Below are 17,293 nucleotides of genomic sequence, written 5' to 3'. Positions count from 1 at the left end.
TGATCACTTGTTATAGTTGAATAAATAATAAATTTAATTCTGAATCAGCTGGAATAAGCTGGAGCCTCAAGCCACCCTGCCATGGCCACCTTTTCCTGTGTAGTATCCAGTGGCATGAATTCTTGCCATGGTTGCAGCTGCATTGTCACTGGTGTGGGTGGGAAGGGATGTGACTAAGGCGTCTTATGAGTGTGGAGTGGGTGGAATCCCAAGGTGACCATTCTATTCTGCATGGTTTGGAGTGGAAGGTCTCGTAGATGAATGGGGTCTACCACAAACTTACAGGAGGACACTCCCCCAACTGGCAGGACTAGAGAATATTAACGTCTCCCAAAGTATCCCAGATGGACTCATAGAATGGCTTGGGGTACCAGCTCTGTGATGGCTGGACAATAAGACAGCAGAGACTGAATGTCACTCAAACAACCTATTCCATGACATATTTTGAGAAAGGCTTTAGCAGGCAATCGTCTGCACTGGTCTCTGAAATGGTAGGAAAAATGGGGGGAGGGAGAAGATAAAAGTGTTGGCATACTGTTTTTTATGGCTGTGTCTGTAAGAAATGAGTACAGACTAGAGCTGTCCTAAATAGCTGCTCTTGGGATACCAAACCAAGGAACCAATGGGGAGTTTTGGATAGTGAGGTGTGTTGACACTTCTAGGTTCCCTTCTACCTTCAAATACAGAGATGGGGAGGGATCCATGATACAGCATGCAGATGAGTCCTCAAAGTACTGGAAAGTGTAGTAACTATGGAATATTCTGTCCTTCAACTGCTTGCATTTGGAAAGACTTTTAAATAAGATTGAGTCTCTACAATGTGGCTGGTGGCGGAGGGGGGAAAAGTGGGATGGAGGCAGATGACATGAGTCTGAATGCTGTGCAAACAGGAAAAAGTAATAACAAAACTCATTTGAGATAGTCCACACCATCTAAGGCAGTTCAGGAGAGACAGCACCTGATGACACAGCCCCCATGAACCATTGGAGACTGGAGGACAGTATCCTGAGTAAGGCAGGCATTATTCAGAACTTATGTGAGCAGACTGTATTTGATGCCAAGTTCTCCAGGATACATGCATATGACTGGGTTCCCAGGAGAGTTAAGGACCTTGATGGTAGTAGAGGATTTAGTGGTCTTGCTGATCCCATGGTAGGAAGGAATTTTAATGAGGCAGGAGAGGCTTTGGCAGGATTTAGAAGGGCATGGAAATTGGTCTTGTAGAAAACCAAAGCAATTGAGAGGGGAAGAGAAGAATGAGATGAAGGGGCACTTCTGGGTCATTTAAACAGAAACGTGCAGAGATTTGCATGAGGGCAGAGTTTGTAAGAAAACAACAAAATTTTATTCCTTGAACCTTTGGAAGGCTTTGAGGACTAAACAAGAGTTCACTGACAGTATATTTCATGGAGCAAATTAGGGCAAGACTCTAATTTCCCGGTGATATATAGTGCCTGTTCTAGGGAATAGAATTGTCTGTTTCTTTCCTACAGGAAAATATCTTGGGGCTGGATATGTTCAAAGAGTCTGGAGCCCTGTTAGCAGCCAGGTTATGACTGATGGAGAGGTAGCAGTTAGCCACTACTCAGCCTAAAGTGACTGGCTGACTCAGGAAACCTCTCCAGACTGGTGAGAAAAGTCAGCCACACTATCCTCTTCCTTTGAACTGGACTAGATAATTCAGAGCAAGGTGAGCAGGACTAACCTTAAGTCTGGAGTTTAGGGAGAAACATGACAGGCCTGTGGCAGCACTCCAAGGAGATGAGAGAATGACTGGATTGTGTAGGGTCAATCAAGGTGGTATCTTCTACCCCACATATCAGTACATACATGGATTTTTTTTCCAAAGGAAAAAAAAAGACATACACAATGGAATATATTTCATTCTGTGTTAGACTTTGATAGTATTCTTTAGTATTCCATTAGGAGTTGATTCCTCAAAAGATCTGACACTTGCTTAGCATGTTGTAAGGCCTTCAGATATCCTGCCAATCATTTGCAAAAAGGGTTTTGTTTTTATTGATCTAATGCTAGCCCGAGTGTCCTAGAGACCTAGAAAAGCATCTAGATGACATGCAAGAACACTGAAGAGAGGATGAGATTGGAAAGGAGCTTAACATGGGCTACAAGGACCAGTCACAGTTGTAGGATATGATGATAAACAAGGGAGTGAGAAAATCCTTAGGCAGCCTGTGCTTGTTACAAAAAGCTTTTACAAAACCTGAGCAAAGGTGTAGCCTGGATGGGTAGAGAATGATCCCAGATTCATAGGTTGTTATTAAATGAAAATCACAGGGTGAGTAGGGGAGGCCTGAAGTCCAAGTAAACACAAGGCCTATTGCCTGGGCTGTTGGCCCCCAATCTGAACTAGGTGTTAAGACCCTCGAGCTGAAGACACATACTTTTTTTTTTTTTTTCTCTTGTAAGCAAACATTCATGTTTATTTTCTCCTTTCCAGAGTCCTTGACCATAAGTTCTGCTCAGTCCAATCCAGACAGGTTTCTCCAAAGAAATGCTGTTGTAATGTGCTTGGGGTCAGCAACTAAAATGAATTCCAGTTTCCAACTCATTGACAAAAATCAAGCCAGGACAGTAACAGCATAGTGCACAACATAGTTCAGCACTTCCCCTCCCTTAACCTGACAACTCATTTACAGCTGTATTATACCCTGAGCCACCATGCTGTCTTTCCCCAGTTCCACTGGAAATGTTCCACACATCCCATATCCTAACCAGGTGTCATTGATAACAACATTTAGCTGCTGCTTCTCGGAGACAAGTGTAGGACAAGGCTGACCAGGTCCTAAGATTGCTTCAAGCATTTGAAAGGGGGCTCCAAGAAAGGGAGATGAGCAGAAGCCAAGGAATGGTATGCTTCAGCCACTAAATGGGGATATGCGCCCACCATTGCCTTCCAGCCTGAGGTCTCAGAGGCCTCAGAAGCATGAACTGTAATGAAATCCAGTACCTGGGTTTTCAGTTGCCCTGAGCTGTGGAGGTCAGCCTTTGTCTTCTTACCACTGGAAGACACATACTTTTGATCGAAGACATGGCCAAAAAAATCAATCTGGGACTAAACTGGAAGTTTCTTCCTGCTGAATAGCTTTCATAGTTGCAGAAAGTGCTGTACAGCTTTGGGGGAAGAATTATCAACAGTCTCAGTCAGTGTGGAACCCACAAGCCATACTACCAACACAGCAGGCAAGATGTGTCCATGGCTTCGAGTGTTGGCATGAATAATAATAGTACAAGCACCTGCTTTTCTATTGGATTTCAGGCCTGCTCCAGGGGAGGGGATTTGCATCTGGGACTCTAAACCCAGTCAGCAGCTTGTGGCTGGGAAGGTCATAAGCTCCCCTGGAAGGTTGCTACAGTTTCTCCTTTATGTGGGAGAGGGGAAGAGGAGGAACCATAGTACAAATGTGGAGTTTGAGTGGAAACTTGCAGGATTCTCTTTTCTAGCATGTGGGGCCCAGGGATCAAATTCTGATCATGCTTGCTGGCAGCTGTCTTTATCCACTGAGCCATCATACTGGCTACCAGCATCTCTGTGAATGGACAGGATGGGCTGGTCTGCTTTCTCCCAATTTCTCATCAGTAAGAAATAGGAAATTTCACCTATTTTTAGGCTAGGATAAGAGTGTGAATGAGGCCTTACTACAGAGGTTGAAAATGGTAACTGGCTTGGAACATTAACGATTCTGGAGTCACATCAACCTGTATATCATACACACTTTGTGTCTTACATTAAAGTGGCTAAGTTGTGTGCTGTGGATATCGCTCTATATAAATAAAACACTGATGGCCAGTGACCAGACAGGACGTATAGGCGGGACAAGGAGAGAGGAGAATTGGGGAAACAGGAAGAAGGAGGGAGAGACACTGCAGCCACCGCCAGGACAAGCAGCATATAAAGATGCCGGTAAGCCACCAGCCATGTGGCAAGGTATAGATTTATAAAAATGGGTTAATTTAAGATAAAAGAACAGTTAGCAAGAAGCCTGCCACGGCCATACAGTTTATAAGTAATATAAGCGTCTGAGTGATCATTTTATACGTGGATTGTGGGACTGTGGGGCTTGGTGGAACCTGGAGAGAAGCCCTCTAGCAACAGTTGTGGATCAAACACAAGCCTGGAAGGTTTGGAATTGAACACATAGCTCTCTAGGAACTATACTAAACAAAATACCCATATTAGGGACTTGTATATATATGTATACAAAGAATACAAAAGAAACCTTGTCTCAAATATATACATAATATATATATATATATATATGACAAGGTTTCTCTTTGTATTGTTTGTCTTACAACTCCTGTAGACCAGGCTGGCCTTGAACCAGGTCTGCCAGCCTCTGTCTTTCCTATTGGCTGATATGAAAGGTGTGAGCCACACCACCTGGCTTACAACTTGCCTTTTTAGAACCTGATCAGTCATTCTAGTGAATAAAGTACTCCAATATTAATATTTGACATATTAAATAAACCCCGTTTGCCTTTATTTCTTGAACTAAAAAACAAAAAACAACAAAACCCAGACACCGGTGATTGTGGAGATGGTTTTCTGAGAATCAAGTCCAGGAACCCCACAGGAGGAAAGTGGCCTTGGAAGGATAGAGTGAGGGGATTGTCTGGGCCTTGAGGTAGTCAGAGAAGCCTGTATATAGAGTAGCCTCATTGGAACCTCAGAACAGTACAGATGTCTCAGGATGTGTCTCATAGGAAACAGATCATGTAATTGCCAATCACTCCAGCCCACCCCCACTGATAATAATCTGCTTTCTGTAGGTTGGAGGTGCCCTTGTGCTTGAGGCTAGCTAGCTGTCTTTAAACACTTTGTAGAATCTCTAAGATAGTGGCTTTGAAATCAGATGGAGGTGTCTGGAGGAGATGGTCAATGGATGTTTGCTGTCTTCCACAGCTGTGCCTATAGCAAAGGAGTCCAGGAGATGTCATGGAATCCCTCACCCTCCCCACTACCCTCCCTTTCCAGAAGATGCCTTGCTCTGAGATTTCCATCTACCAAGACAGGGAAAGGATGTGACTCACTGCAATAGTGTTTGGTTTCCATAGCAGAAAACTGGAGCATCATCTGTGGTAGCCACGACCTTCTCCTTTGAGGAGCAGATACTGTCTTTGCTCACAATAAATTGAGGGAGGTAGCTGCTTGATAATGAGACATGTATTAATGCCCAAGTAGACTGACCTTTGGGTACAGTGTGCTTCGGTTCCTGCTCTTACATTTTCCTCTAGATGCCAGTTCCTCAGAGTTTGTTGCCCATTTTCTACCAGTGTATAATGTTTATGTCAGTGGTACTACTTGAAAAGTAAATTTAAGGCAGGAAAGTTTTTTGAGAGGCATCATCATGAGGAAGGCATGGAGGGATGGCTGAGTCTCTAGTATTGGGAACACATGACACAGTCTATTGACATGGTAGCAGACAGAAGGCAGAGTCCAAGTCAGTACCAGGGAGAGGGGAAGGGATAGTCCTAAAAGATGGCCCTCTAATGTGGTAGCAGACACTACCTTCTTTAAGGGCTCCAATTGCCCTCGAAATAGCATTATTAGCTGTGGACCAAGCACTCAAAGCATGAGCCTGAGGAGGACATTAAACCACTCATCCAGTCTCTGCCCAGCCAACCTATGTCCTATATGAGTATGCAAGAGTAAGTGTCTTTATCTTGAGCTTCTTCTGCCTTCACACGAATCTGTTGACTGAACTTCTGCCCACTTGGAATTTTCATGACTACTTTTAAGGATCTCCCCAAAGGACCATGGTAGTGTCATCCTTTTCAGTGTGATTTTGTGTTGAGCCTGTTCATCTATGAGACAGGACCAGTGTTTGCTCCTTCTCAGGTTTCTGTTAGGGTTCCTGTTGCTATAATGAGACACCATGGCCAAAGCAACTTGGGGAGGAAAGGGTTTGTTTGGCTTACACTTTAGCATTGCTGTTAATCTCTGAAGGAATTCAGAACAGGTACTGAAAATGGGCCAGGATCCTTTAGGCAGTACTCATGCAGAGGGCCTGGAGGAGTGCTGCTGCTTACTGGCTAGCTCTCCATGGCTTTCTCAGCCTGTGTTCATAGGAGGGGTGCGGGTAGGGGGGCTGATGATAAAGACATCCTGAGTCCTCTGAAGTCTCAGTCTCTGCACATTGTCCATCTGTGGGTCTCCATTAATAAACCTCGGAGGGTAGAGGGAACTACTCTTCTAGGGGTCTGGCAATATGTTATTAGAAGCCATATTTCTATGTTCATTTTAGCAGAATAGTTAGTTTTCCTCCCAGGTCCATGACCTATATAATCTCAGGTTCTTGGCCTCATTAACTATCCCAGGTAAGAGTTCCATCTCATGGGTGGCTACTAGAACATCCCTTGCAGTTGAGTGCACTGGGAAGGAGATGGATGAAGATTGCAAATGAGCATATTGTATAAAACAACTGGATAGAAACAGGAAGGACTGCATCAGGCAGCAGACTGGGCTGTAAGCCTGGCTGGGAACTCTACATAGGATTCTGATGTGATTGTGACTTGATCCCTGTTTCAGGGTTCCTGGATGTGATTTTTTTTGGTCACTTAATGCAAATGCGAACATATCTGGGAAAAGGGGATCTAAACTAAGAAATACCTGGCATGTCTTTGGGAATATTTTCTCTTTTTTTTTGAGATAGGGTTTCTCTGTGTAGCCCTGGCTATTGTAGAACTAACTCCCTTTGTGAACTTAGTTGGCCTCAAACTCCTATCTGCTTGGATTAAAGGCATGGCACCACAACTGCCTGACTGGGAACCTTTTCTTGATTAATGATGTGGTACCCTGCCTGTGGGTGGTGCCACCCCTGGGCAGATGGTACAGGGCTGAATAAGATTGTGTGGGCTTAGCAAGCCAGGAAGTGGCATTCCTTCATGGCTTCTTGAAGTGTGATTTTAATTAGTCTTAATAAATAAAAACCTGGAGTCAGGGTGAAAGCAGAAAGGTCAGAAGCAGAGCAGCCATAGTCACTTCTTACCTCTCTCAAATCTCAGACCCAATGGTGGGGTCCTTTCTCTAAGAATCCTCAGAATGAATGGGCCGAGATCCTGTGTCCACCTCCCTAGTGCTGGGATTTAAGGTGTGGCCACCACATCCTGACTGTTGTAGACTGATTCAATCTCGTGTCCAGAGAACAAGTACCGAGTTCCACTGAAAGGGTCAGTGCAGTGGCAGGTGGACTTAGTTCACCAGATGTCTTCTACTTCTCAGCTGGAAATGCCACTCAAAGGCTGAGCATTATTACATGACAGGTTTTGATTCTATTGCATCTCTTTTGTGCACATGTGTATTAGAATATTAAAAAAATCATTTCCACCCATCCATCCCCATTCTCCAAGTCCTTTCATGCTTCCCTTGTAGTTTGGATTACTTTTGCTATAATGAATGAGCGTGATAAAAAATCAAGTTGGTGAAGAAAGTGTTTATATGCTTCATACCTCCACATCCATAGTCCATCACTGAAGGAAGCTTGGACAGGGATTCAAACAGGGAGAACCTGGAGGCAGGAGCTGCCAGGGCGAGTTGCTCCCTTCACTGGCTTGCTCCCCATGGCTTGATCACCATGCTTTCTTATGGAGCCCAGGACCACCAGCCCAAGGAAGCCCCCCCCCACAATGGTCTAGGACCTTACCCCATTAATGACTAAATGTCCTAGAGGCTTGCTTACAGCCCCATCTTGTGGAAGCATTTTTAAAATTGAGGTTTCCCCTCAGATGACTTTGACTGATGGCAAGTTGATATCAAACTGTCCAGCACACACTCCCTCTCAAACTCATGACCTCTTTATTGATACATAGTTATGCAACCTCCTGAGTCCATTTAGTATTGCTTGTGCATAACTTTTCTCATCCTAAGTGGTCAACCCTAATCACAGCTGGGGGCTTGTCTCTGCAACAGATTGATTTCACCTTGTGGCTTTACCCAGCATGTCTGCATAGAGGATGATTAGGACCAGGGGCCTGAGTGCAGGTGTCTGAAATGGTTTGCACTTGGTTGTGCTGGGTGGGGGGGTGTGTGTGTGTCTTTTGCTCCACCCCATGGCATCTCTATAAATACCCTGGGGCAGAGTTTGTCGGAGCATGTTGGAAAAGGTTCCAGGTCCTCTCGAGGCTATCCTTATTTTCTATCTGTTTATCTCCACAATATTCTCTGCAATAAATCCTTCTAATATTTCCTGATGCTCACATTCAATACAACTCTGGGGAGCTGTGGGGTTGGTGGGTAAATGCCCCACAGAATGGTACCATGAACAGGGACTGAAGAAAACAGAAAAAAAATGGACTAAAGGAAAAAAGGGAGGACTAAAATAAAAGGGGAAAGAAGACAAATGAACAGGGACTAAAGACCAAGTAATAGGGACTAAAGATAAAGGAAAATAATAATTTTATTAGAGTTTTTGGTGAAAGTCTGGGTCAACCCTGCCAGTGTTATGGAATATATATATTATTGGGGGGGGTTATCCTCAAGAGAAAAGGAAAGTGGACTTGAAGGATTCCGATGCTGCAGCGCAAATTTCTCTTCTGTCAAAATTTTCTATCTTCTATCCCTTTCTCAATTTCTATCTGTGAAAAATAAGTATAAGGCATGGCGTAGTAATATAGTGCAGTAAAAACTTAGAAGTGTAAGATGGTGTAGAAAAAATAAGTAAGGCAACTAGACAGAAAAACTCTTCAGTTTTCTATCTTTGGGGGCTAAGAATGCAAACTGGGGGAAAAATCTTTCTTTGGGCTTTATGGGTAGTAAAAAAGCTCTTCTCTGAGCTTCTAGGGAAGAAAAAGTTTCCTATGGAAGCTTTTGTCCTGAGGACAGCTGAAATGCTAAGTCCAAGTAGCAGGAGAAAGTGTTTTTCTCCCTTGGGCTAAAATGGGGGTGTAAAAAGCTAAAAAGTTTAAAGTTGGGAAGTTTTGGGAAAAGTTGGTCTTTCTCTCTTGGGAAAAAAAATTTCTGTTAAACTAAAAAGCTTTTCTTGGAAAATTTTGGGGAAAACTCTCTCTAAAAGGCATTAATCTTTCTCAAAAGCTCTGTTAAACTTAAAAACTAAATCCTTTCAGAACGCTGTCTCAGAAGGACAAATTAGACTCACCTGAAGATATTAGTATGAGGACCACCTGTGATATGCTCTAAGGAAAAACAACAAACTTAAGACACCAAAACCTCTCTAAGTTCTGTATTTCAAGCTTTAAAAATCCTCCCTGCAATACAGGAGGGAGGGATGGAGTTCCTAAAAAACCTCTTCTAAGCTCTGTCTCTTCAAGCTAGTAAAAGGCAGTGGGTCAAAGTCCCCTGAGGAAAGCACTTGGGAGAGTGCGGGTAAAGAGCTACAGAGAGCCCACAAGGGCAGGAAACTTTACCTGAGAAAAGCAAAAAAGCCAAGCTTTTCAGTTACAGCCGAGCTGAGGCATCAAAAGTTTTCTGAGTGAGTTATGACAAGGTGCTCCTAATCATCCTAATGCAAAGATCCCCTGAAGCAATGCAAACTGTTAGCATTGTATCCTCGCTTCTGACAAAAACCTAGAGGTGACTGGCCAGCATCTCTGAGTTGGGGTGCATTTCAGGGATACTAGGGTTCCTGCAGTTGTAAACTTCGTAGAGCACAGAGCTGAGACAGGAAGGTGCAAGACCCAGGGGAAGATTGCTAATGAAAACCAAAGCTAAAGCCTGTGTGAATGGCCCAGTTGTCTGCTTTCCTACAAGTCCCAGTTGATTGGTCCACAGCTGCAAAAAGAAATGTGAGAAAAGCTTTCCTATCAGAGAAAGGACCTTTCTGGGAAAACAGTAAAGCTGAACTGTGTCTGAAACAGTTATGCTATTGAGTCAGGACGCTGTCTGGGGAAAGAGCCCAGCCAGGGCAGGACAGAACTATCCAGGAATAAAGCTATCTTTTCTGTCAGAGAAAGCATTTCTTTGAGAAAGGCTTTGTTTCAACTGACTCCAATGAGATGAGGGAGTGTAACCCTAAGAGGTGACTGCCTCTGCTATAAGCTCTGTCCTTGAGCACCCAGTCATGCAAATGCAACCCACTAGGAGACTGGGCCAGGTGAAAAGCCTGAGGGAAAAACACCTGTCCTAATGCAAGCTTAGATATGGCAAAAACCTCCCTTGCTAAGCTTGATTTATGAACACAAACCTCAGAGCCCGAAAATGGAAATGGACAAAAAGCCCCTACCTTCAGTAGCAGGGAAAGCAGCCACTGTAGTGCCGGAAATGTTTCTGGGGTAGAGGGAATAAATTGAGACCAAACTGGGAACTGTCTGGGAGAAAGACTCTGAAGAAACAGAGGGCACATAATCCTCCCCAGAAAAATATGGCCTGAAAAAGCTGCTATAATTTGAGGCAGATTCGGGGAGAGAAAAAAAAAAGCCTCTACCTCCAGAGGCAGCTACCATAGGTACAGAGCCACAAACAGATACCTGAAGCTCTGCATTTGGCGGGAGGGGGGGGGCGGAGGAACAAGCAAAATGAGGAAAAAAAAATCAGTGGGAGAAAATCTCTCTGAAGGAGCTATGGAAAAGCTGTTGTAAATGTTTTTCACTGACTGGCTAAGGCAAATACAAGCCCCCAGGAAAGTTGCTATCAGAAATGCCAGCCTCAAAGTGCGCTTAGGAAGCAGGTGCAGTTCTGATTGGGGGGCCAGTGTCAAATGAAGGAGAGACACCTGTTGAAGCCCGCTGAGGAGAGAATAGAAATCTCCCAATGTGTCATAGCTGAAAATGTAAATTGCTTGTTCAAATCTCCCATTGCAAAAGCAAAAAACTTTATTCAAATCTCTGGGGCAAGAATTTGTAAGCAAGTCTGGTAAAAGAGAACCAGTTGACTCTCAGACCCGAAAAGACCTATGGGAAATGAATTCCAAAAGCTAGCTTGCAATAGGGGACTGATATAAGGGAAATGCATTCTGGGAAAGGTAGTTTTTCCACTAAAGATGTCTACATCGCCCTGAAACACTTTTGTCAGCTCGAAAATATGTTCATGGTAAACTTAAAATATGGCTTCTAAAAGAGTAAGGAGGAAAATCGTCTAAGAGTTTAAGTGTCAGTTCCAATGAAAAACTGAAAGGATATGGATTAGGTGCTTCAAGGTTTGGGGCTCCTTTGGTAAAATGCCTTATATACCCTAATAGCTGTGCAAAGGTTTTACAGTAGCTGGATGACAGAAAGCTATCTATAAGAGCAAACAAGCCACTTTAAAATCCTTAAAACAAGGGAAAGCGGTTTATACACTGAACGTTGTCTTAGATATGAAGAAACTTACATTGAAATAAAAAATTCTTTGCCTTTTGAACAAACTGCCTGCAATGAGTGATTCCTTTGCAAATCTAATAAGGAGACAAGGAAACAAGAAAATTTCAAAAAAGAAATGACTGCTTTATAGATGGGAAACTTCAGAAAATCTAGCTGTCTTAGAAAATAGTTGCTTCACTCGAAAGTTCCTGATAAGAAATCAATGCTAAATATCACAGCTGCTGATAACATCAGGAATTAAAGCTAATGAAATGAAAATACTAAATCATGAAAATGCTTTTCCTCAAAGTAAGCTAATGAAGGATACGTTTCATGAAAGAACATTTATGTTCTTGACTCCTTTGAATAGTAACAATTTTGGTGAAAATATTGGAACTAACAACAATCAATTCAAAATGTTTCAACAAATTCAAGACGCTATTCACAAAGGAAAGCTGCCATGGTTTTGTGGGCCATATTAGAGCTCACTCCAATCTTCCTGGTCCTTTAGCTAAGCGTAATGCAATGGCTGAGCATTATCCCAAGTGGAAATGGCTCAACACTCACATGCTCTTCATCAAAATAGCAAAAGCTTCAGAAAGTAATTCAATCTTACCAAAGAAGCAACTCGTCAAATAGTTAAACAATGTGGGATATGTCCAAAATATTTTCCTGTCCCTCACTTAGTGGTAAACCCTCAAGGTGGTCTTCCCAATCATCTATGGCAAATGGATGTTACTAATATTGTAGAATTTGGCAAATTAAGATATGTACATGTGACCACTGACACTTATTCAGGAATTTTAATGGCTAGTGCACAATCTGGGGAAGCTACAAAACATGTAATTATGCACCACTTGAAGTGTTTTTCATATATGGGTATACCAAAAATTATTAAAACTGATAATGGTTCTGGATATAGTAGTAAGGCATTTCAACAATTTTGTACCCAGTGGGAAATCGTTCTTAAAACAGGTATTCCTTATAATCCTCAGGGAAAAGGTATTGTAGAAAGGGCTCACAGCAGTCTTAAAATACAACTTTAAAAAATAAAAATAAAAAATTTACCCTCAATCACCACATAATACATTAAATTGTGCTCTTTTTGTTCTGAAGTTTTTGAATATGGATGTCTATGAACAGTCTGCCGCTGGTAGATCTTGGCACAGTGGCACCCAAGCGACTTTTGCTCAAATGAAATGGAAAGATCCCTTCTCGGGATTATGGAAGGGTCCTGATACTGTTTTAATATGGGGTCCAGGACAAGTTTGTGTTTTTTCACAAGAGAATGAAGCTTGGTGGTTACCAGAGCGTTTGGTAAGGAGCGTGGAACCAAGGAAGGGTCAGCTCCAATGAGGTTCCTATAAAGGAACCAGAATGAAAGTGGCTCAATTAGTGTTTCTGAGATACCAGAACCAGCACAAAGCATCCGCAGCTGTGATCCGTGGAAAATCAATGCAACACAGAAAAACCCGAGCTAACATCAAAAACAGTGCAGTTTAGAATACTATTGTACCTAAAAAGGTCTCTGTGAGAATGAAAGTTGCAGAGATGCTTGTTTGAACTAAAATTGTTAACTGCAAAAAGTTTTGGTTGTAAAACGTCTATTCATATTTTAAAGTGAAAGCCTGATACCAGAATTTATTTGTCCTTTTAAAAGCAAGATGATAGTCCATCTCTCACTGGGAATGAGATGCTCTTGGGAAGACTTGACCCAGGGGAGGTAGTATTCTCCAGCTGAGACCATTACTACCTGCTGACAGCATTCTCACAGTTAAAAGAACAAATTACTGAAGGGAGAAATGTGATGCATTTTGTGGTCTGCAAGCGTGTTATGTGTCACGGTAAACTTTTCAGCAAAGTTTCAAGTGATTATTAATCACAATCTAATATGGAATGATTATGCAAATCGGTTACTAGTGAGGAAGGCTCTTTGTACCAGAGTTCTAGATGTGTTTACTGTGGTCACCAAAGTTACTGCAAAGGACAATAATGGTACATTTTATACATGTAAAAAGGAGGTTGAAAAGTTTTTGGGATAGTTTTGAGTTTACTTAGGTTATTACCAGTTAAATTGGATCCTCCAATCCTATATTAGTCAGTGTTCTCTAGAGTCACAGAACTTAGAGAACTTACCTACCTTTCCTCTATCTATGAGTCTATTATAATGACTTACAGGCTGCAGTTAAACCATGGCTGGCTGTCAATAAAAACTACAAGAATCTGATTAGTTCCTCGGTCCCATGAGGCTGTGCGTCTCAGTTGGTCTTCTGTATATGCTGGAATTCTTAAATAGAACCCATGCCAGTGAAGACATGGGCAAGGGCAAGCAGTGGAAGACAAACACACCCCCTTCTTTATTATCCAAGCAGAAGGTGTGGACCAATTAAAGATGTGTCATCCAGCCTCAAGATCCAGATCAAAGGCACGTTGTCTTCTTGCCTCAAATTCTGGATCACATTGTGCCCTCTATTTCTGGATTATAGTTATTTTCAGATACAGTCAAGATTGGCACCTGAGACTAGCCACCACACACCTTATGTAGAATTTGCTAGATCACACAGACCGGTGGAAAAGCTGATAACTTGGCAAGGGTAGAGTTCTCCAGAAGCTCCTATCTGTAGAGGACTTTCTGTATCAGGAATTCCCTTTTTATCAGTTCTTTAAAGGATGAAGTGTTTCCCAGATCTTGTCATGGTTGGAGATTTCCCCATGAAGTGGATCTTGACAGGGTTGGATGCAAGGTACTAATTTAGAATGAATCTTTTGCATGTGCTTCCATAGCAGGGAGTTTCAAGGGCAGGAGCAAAGAACTTGACCTGTTCTATGAAGAAGAGCTATCTCATCCCTTCATTTGTCTCCATAGGGAGCTCTGGAGTAGAAATGGCCGCAAGTTGTGATGTGGTGACTTCAAACACGGTCTTCATACTCCAGTAAGTGGGTGTGGGCTGCTCTTAAAGGATTCATCTATGGGTGGTGGCACTCTGGAGCCAATGCCATCCCTGTCTGATTACATTCTCACAGATAGGGAGGGAGCAAGTTACCCCTGACAGGAGGTGAGATGATATATTTTCTTATCTACTATGAAAACCAATATCTCACCTGAAAGAGAATACTATGTAGTTTATTTTGAAGCCAAACACCAGTGACCAGATTTGTGTTGCCACAAATTCTATGTTCCAATGTGTTGCATGTAGTTCTTATTGTAATAGAACCAAGAAAGCCATAAATATATTTTAAATAATTGAGTCTAGCTAGTGCTGTGTGTGCACCACTGTGGTGAGGGACACTCTTCAAATGTTGTGGTCAAAGGTAAACCCCATCTTGGGTACAAACCCTTAGATCAATGGTCATCTGCCCTGCATGTGATCTTCGGGTGTAATAGTCATGGGTTACTCCAACAGTGTTTGTGCTACTATCTGATTGGATTTAAGGCCCACTCCTGGAGATAGAACCTATGACTGACACTGCTTGATGGCCTTGAAACTGAGTCTAAATAAGCCTAGGTGAAAACCAAATACCTCTGCCCTACTAATGAAAGGTAGTGATAAAATGGCTCTGCATGACATTCTGCTCTCTCCAAAGTACAGTGTTTCAGTCACCATCAGAAATGCTTCCTCCTGTAGCAGAGGGGAACTAATACAAAGATCTGCAACTGAACAATGTAGAAAGCTAGATGTTGGAATATTCCTCCTACATGGGATGTCTTCCTCAAGCCCTTCTGCTCAGGGATCAGGATCTATGCAGAAGAGGAGGTGGAAATATTGTATGAGCCAGAGGGAATGGATGACAGCAAGGGAAACAATGTCTTCTCAACACAGCAGGACTGATGCACATATGAACTCAGACTGGAGCAGCATGCACGGGGTCTACACGGGTCCAAACCAAATGGGTCCTAGGTTTTTATTTTCTGTTTGCTTTCTAAAGAAAGAAGGGATGTTGGAAATGGGGTGAGGTGAGAGGGGTTGGGAGATATGGGATGAGAAGGCAGGATCAGATTTTATCTAAGAAATGATTATTCTCAAATAAAATGGAGATATAATAATAGGAAAGAACAAAAACATGCATTGATAGAAGAACAGCTGGGCAGAAAACAGCAAAGCAGGGAGACATGTTTGAGGTCTTACATACTGTCTGATGACATCCTTACCTTTTGGGTTGGAGGAAACTCCATTCTACATTCAAAAATGATTTATAGAATAGTCTCAAGGACACAGATTATTTCCTACAGAGGTGGGCAATGAAAAGATACTTAACAGGGCTAAAGCTACTTAATAGGGCTGAAGATGCCCAAGATAATTTGGCTCTGGATCTGTAACAACTCAACCTCTTCCACAGTGAGTGATGTGCTAATCAATTTATCAAGCTTATAGAGCATTCAGCTTTTGAAATGATATCCCCATCCTTGTGTCCTGTCTCTGTACTAGCCAATAATGTTGGTTTCTGCCATGGACACAGAATAAGCATCAGGCCACCTGTTTACTGTGGGCCCATGCAAGACATAGCCACTGCCCACTTCTGAGTGTTCTGTTATGCACAAGCCCCTGATGCAGAAAGACATCTTTGGGGATGGCTGTCTCCCAACTTGTGCTTCTCCAATCTGAGTTAATTATTTGCAGTGCTTGAGTCTTGTTTGAGTCTGATCAAGTTGTGACAATGTTCCTTTTAAATTCAAAGTACAAAATACTGCCAGAGATTCCCATTCTCGTGTCTTTCGAGGCCTTTGAACAGGCTGTAACTCTGACTGTTCTATGAATTAGTGCTGCTGGAAATTGGATATCTGCATCCCAACTCTGGAGACATATCCTCTTGGTTCACCAGAAGCATTATTAATAGCTGTGGTGGATTCTAGAATGCTTAGAGAATCAGGAAGTGAATGTCATAGAGTTTTGAAACATTTCCTGCATTGCTCCTTTTTTGAGACTTCGGGTTTAACTGTGATGCTTGTCTAACCTTGTGAAAAGGTGAAAAAAGTTTCATAAGTTGAGCATTCTAACCTTTTGGTTTCCATGGACAGCTCAGTTCCTCCTGTGTCCCAATAGCAATTCAGATCCAGAAATTCTTTCTTTGGGACAATAGGGAATGGAATTTCTCTGGTGCCCTGGGTGTCTAGAGTTTGGTTTTCTTACTATGACCACATAAGGTTCCATGTAACTTAGGTTTATTAATAACAATCCTGAAATGAGCTCTTCTGTTGCATAAGGCCAAGTGGCAGGGCAGCTTACACCAGCTTTAATGTCCACTCTTGCTTGTTCTGGATTCCACTTTGACCTACAGTTTATGGATCACATAGTAAATGGGTCTGAGCACCCAAATATGTGTGAGTTTGTTACTGCCGGAATGAAAGCTTGATTGAGCACAGGCTACCTGCTTTCTGTGCTGTACAAGGAATAGCAGCTTGCCACCCACTGCAGAGTATGTGTATTCTCATAGGCCAAGGCCACTGATACAGCAGGACTGACTTAGAAGATGGACATTTTCTAACTTGTCCTCAGGCCACATTCAACCACCTTATGTGTGTGCTGCTTATTGGTCAGTAGTCTAATGAAATCCCTCAGGGATGGAGCAGTGGCTCTGGGTCATGGTAACACATAGAAAGCATGGTGGGTGGTATCATCAACTTCATGAATTTGTGTTATTTTTACTGCCTGGGGAAGGCAGCTACAACCAGTGGACCGTCACCTGCTAGTTTAGTGATGTACACTGCCTTTTGCCTCATATCTTGTCATCAAGATTTAATACAAAATTACGAATAGCAGGATTTTGTATCAGGATTCAGAATTTTTTGATTCCATCCCACTATAATATTCCAGTCTACTGTTTTCTAAAGTGTGGTTACCTGAATATATCTTTGATAAGAGTCCTTGCTAGTGGGCAAAGATGGCTATAATAATGTTTAGGCATAAATTTGTTACACGTTTTGTATGGAATTCTATACTGTATTGGATCAAATAATTAAGTTTCTCCTAAATTTGGAAAAACTGTAAAGAAGACATGAGTTGTCCTCATACTAAATGTTAAAGTGCACAATGCAGTGTTAATT

This window comes from Peromyscus maniculatus, chromosome 10 (assembly GCF_049852395.1).
Source record: "Peromyscus maniculatus bairdii isolate BWxNUB_F1_BW_parent chromosome 10, HU_Pman_BW_mat_3.1, whole genome shotgun sequence".
NCBI lineage: Eukaryota > Metazoa > Chordata > Mammalia > Rodentia > Cricetidae > Peromyscus > Peromyscus maniculatus.
This window is presented reverse-complemented; position numbering follows the sequence as displayed.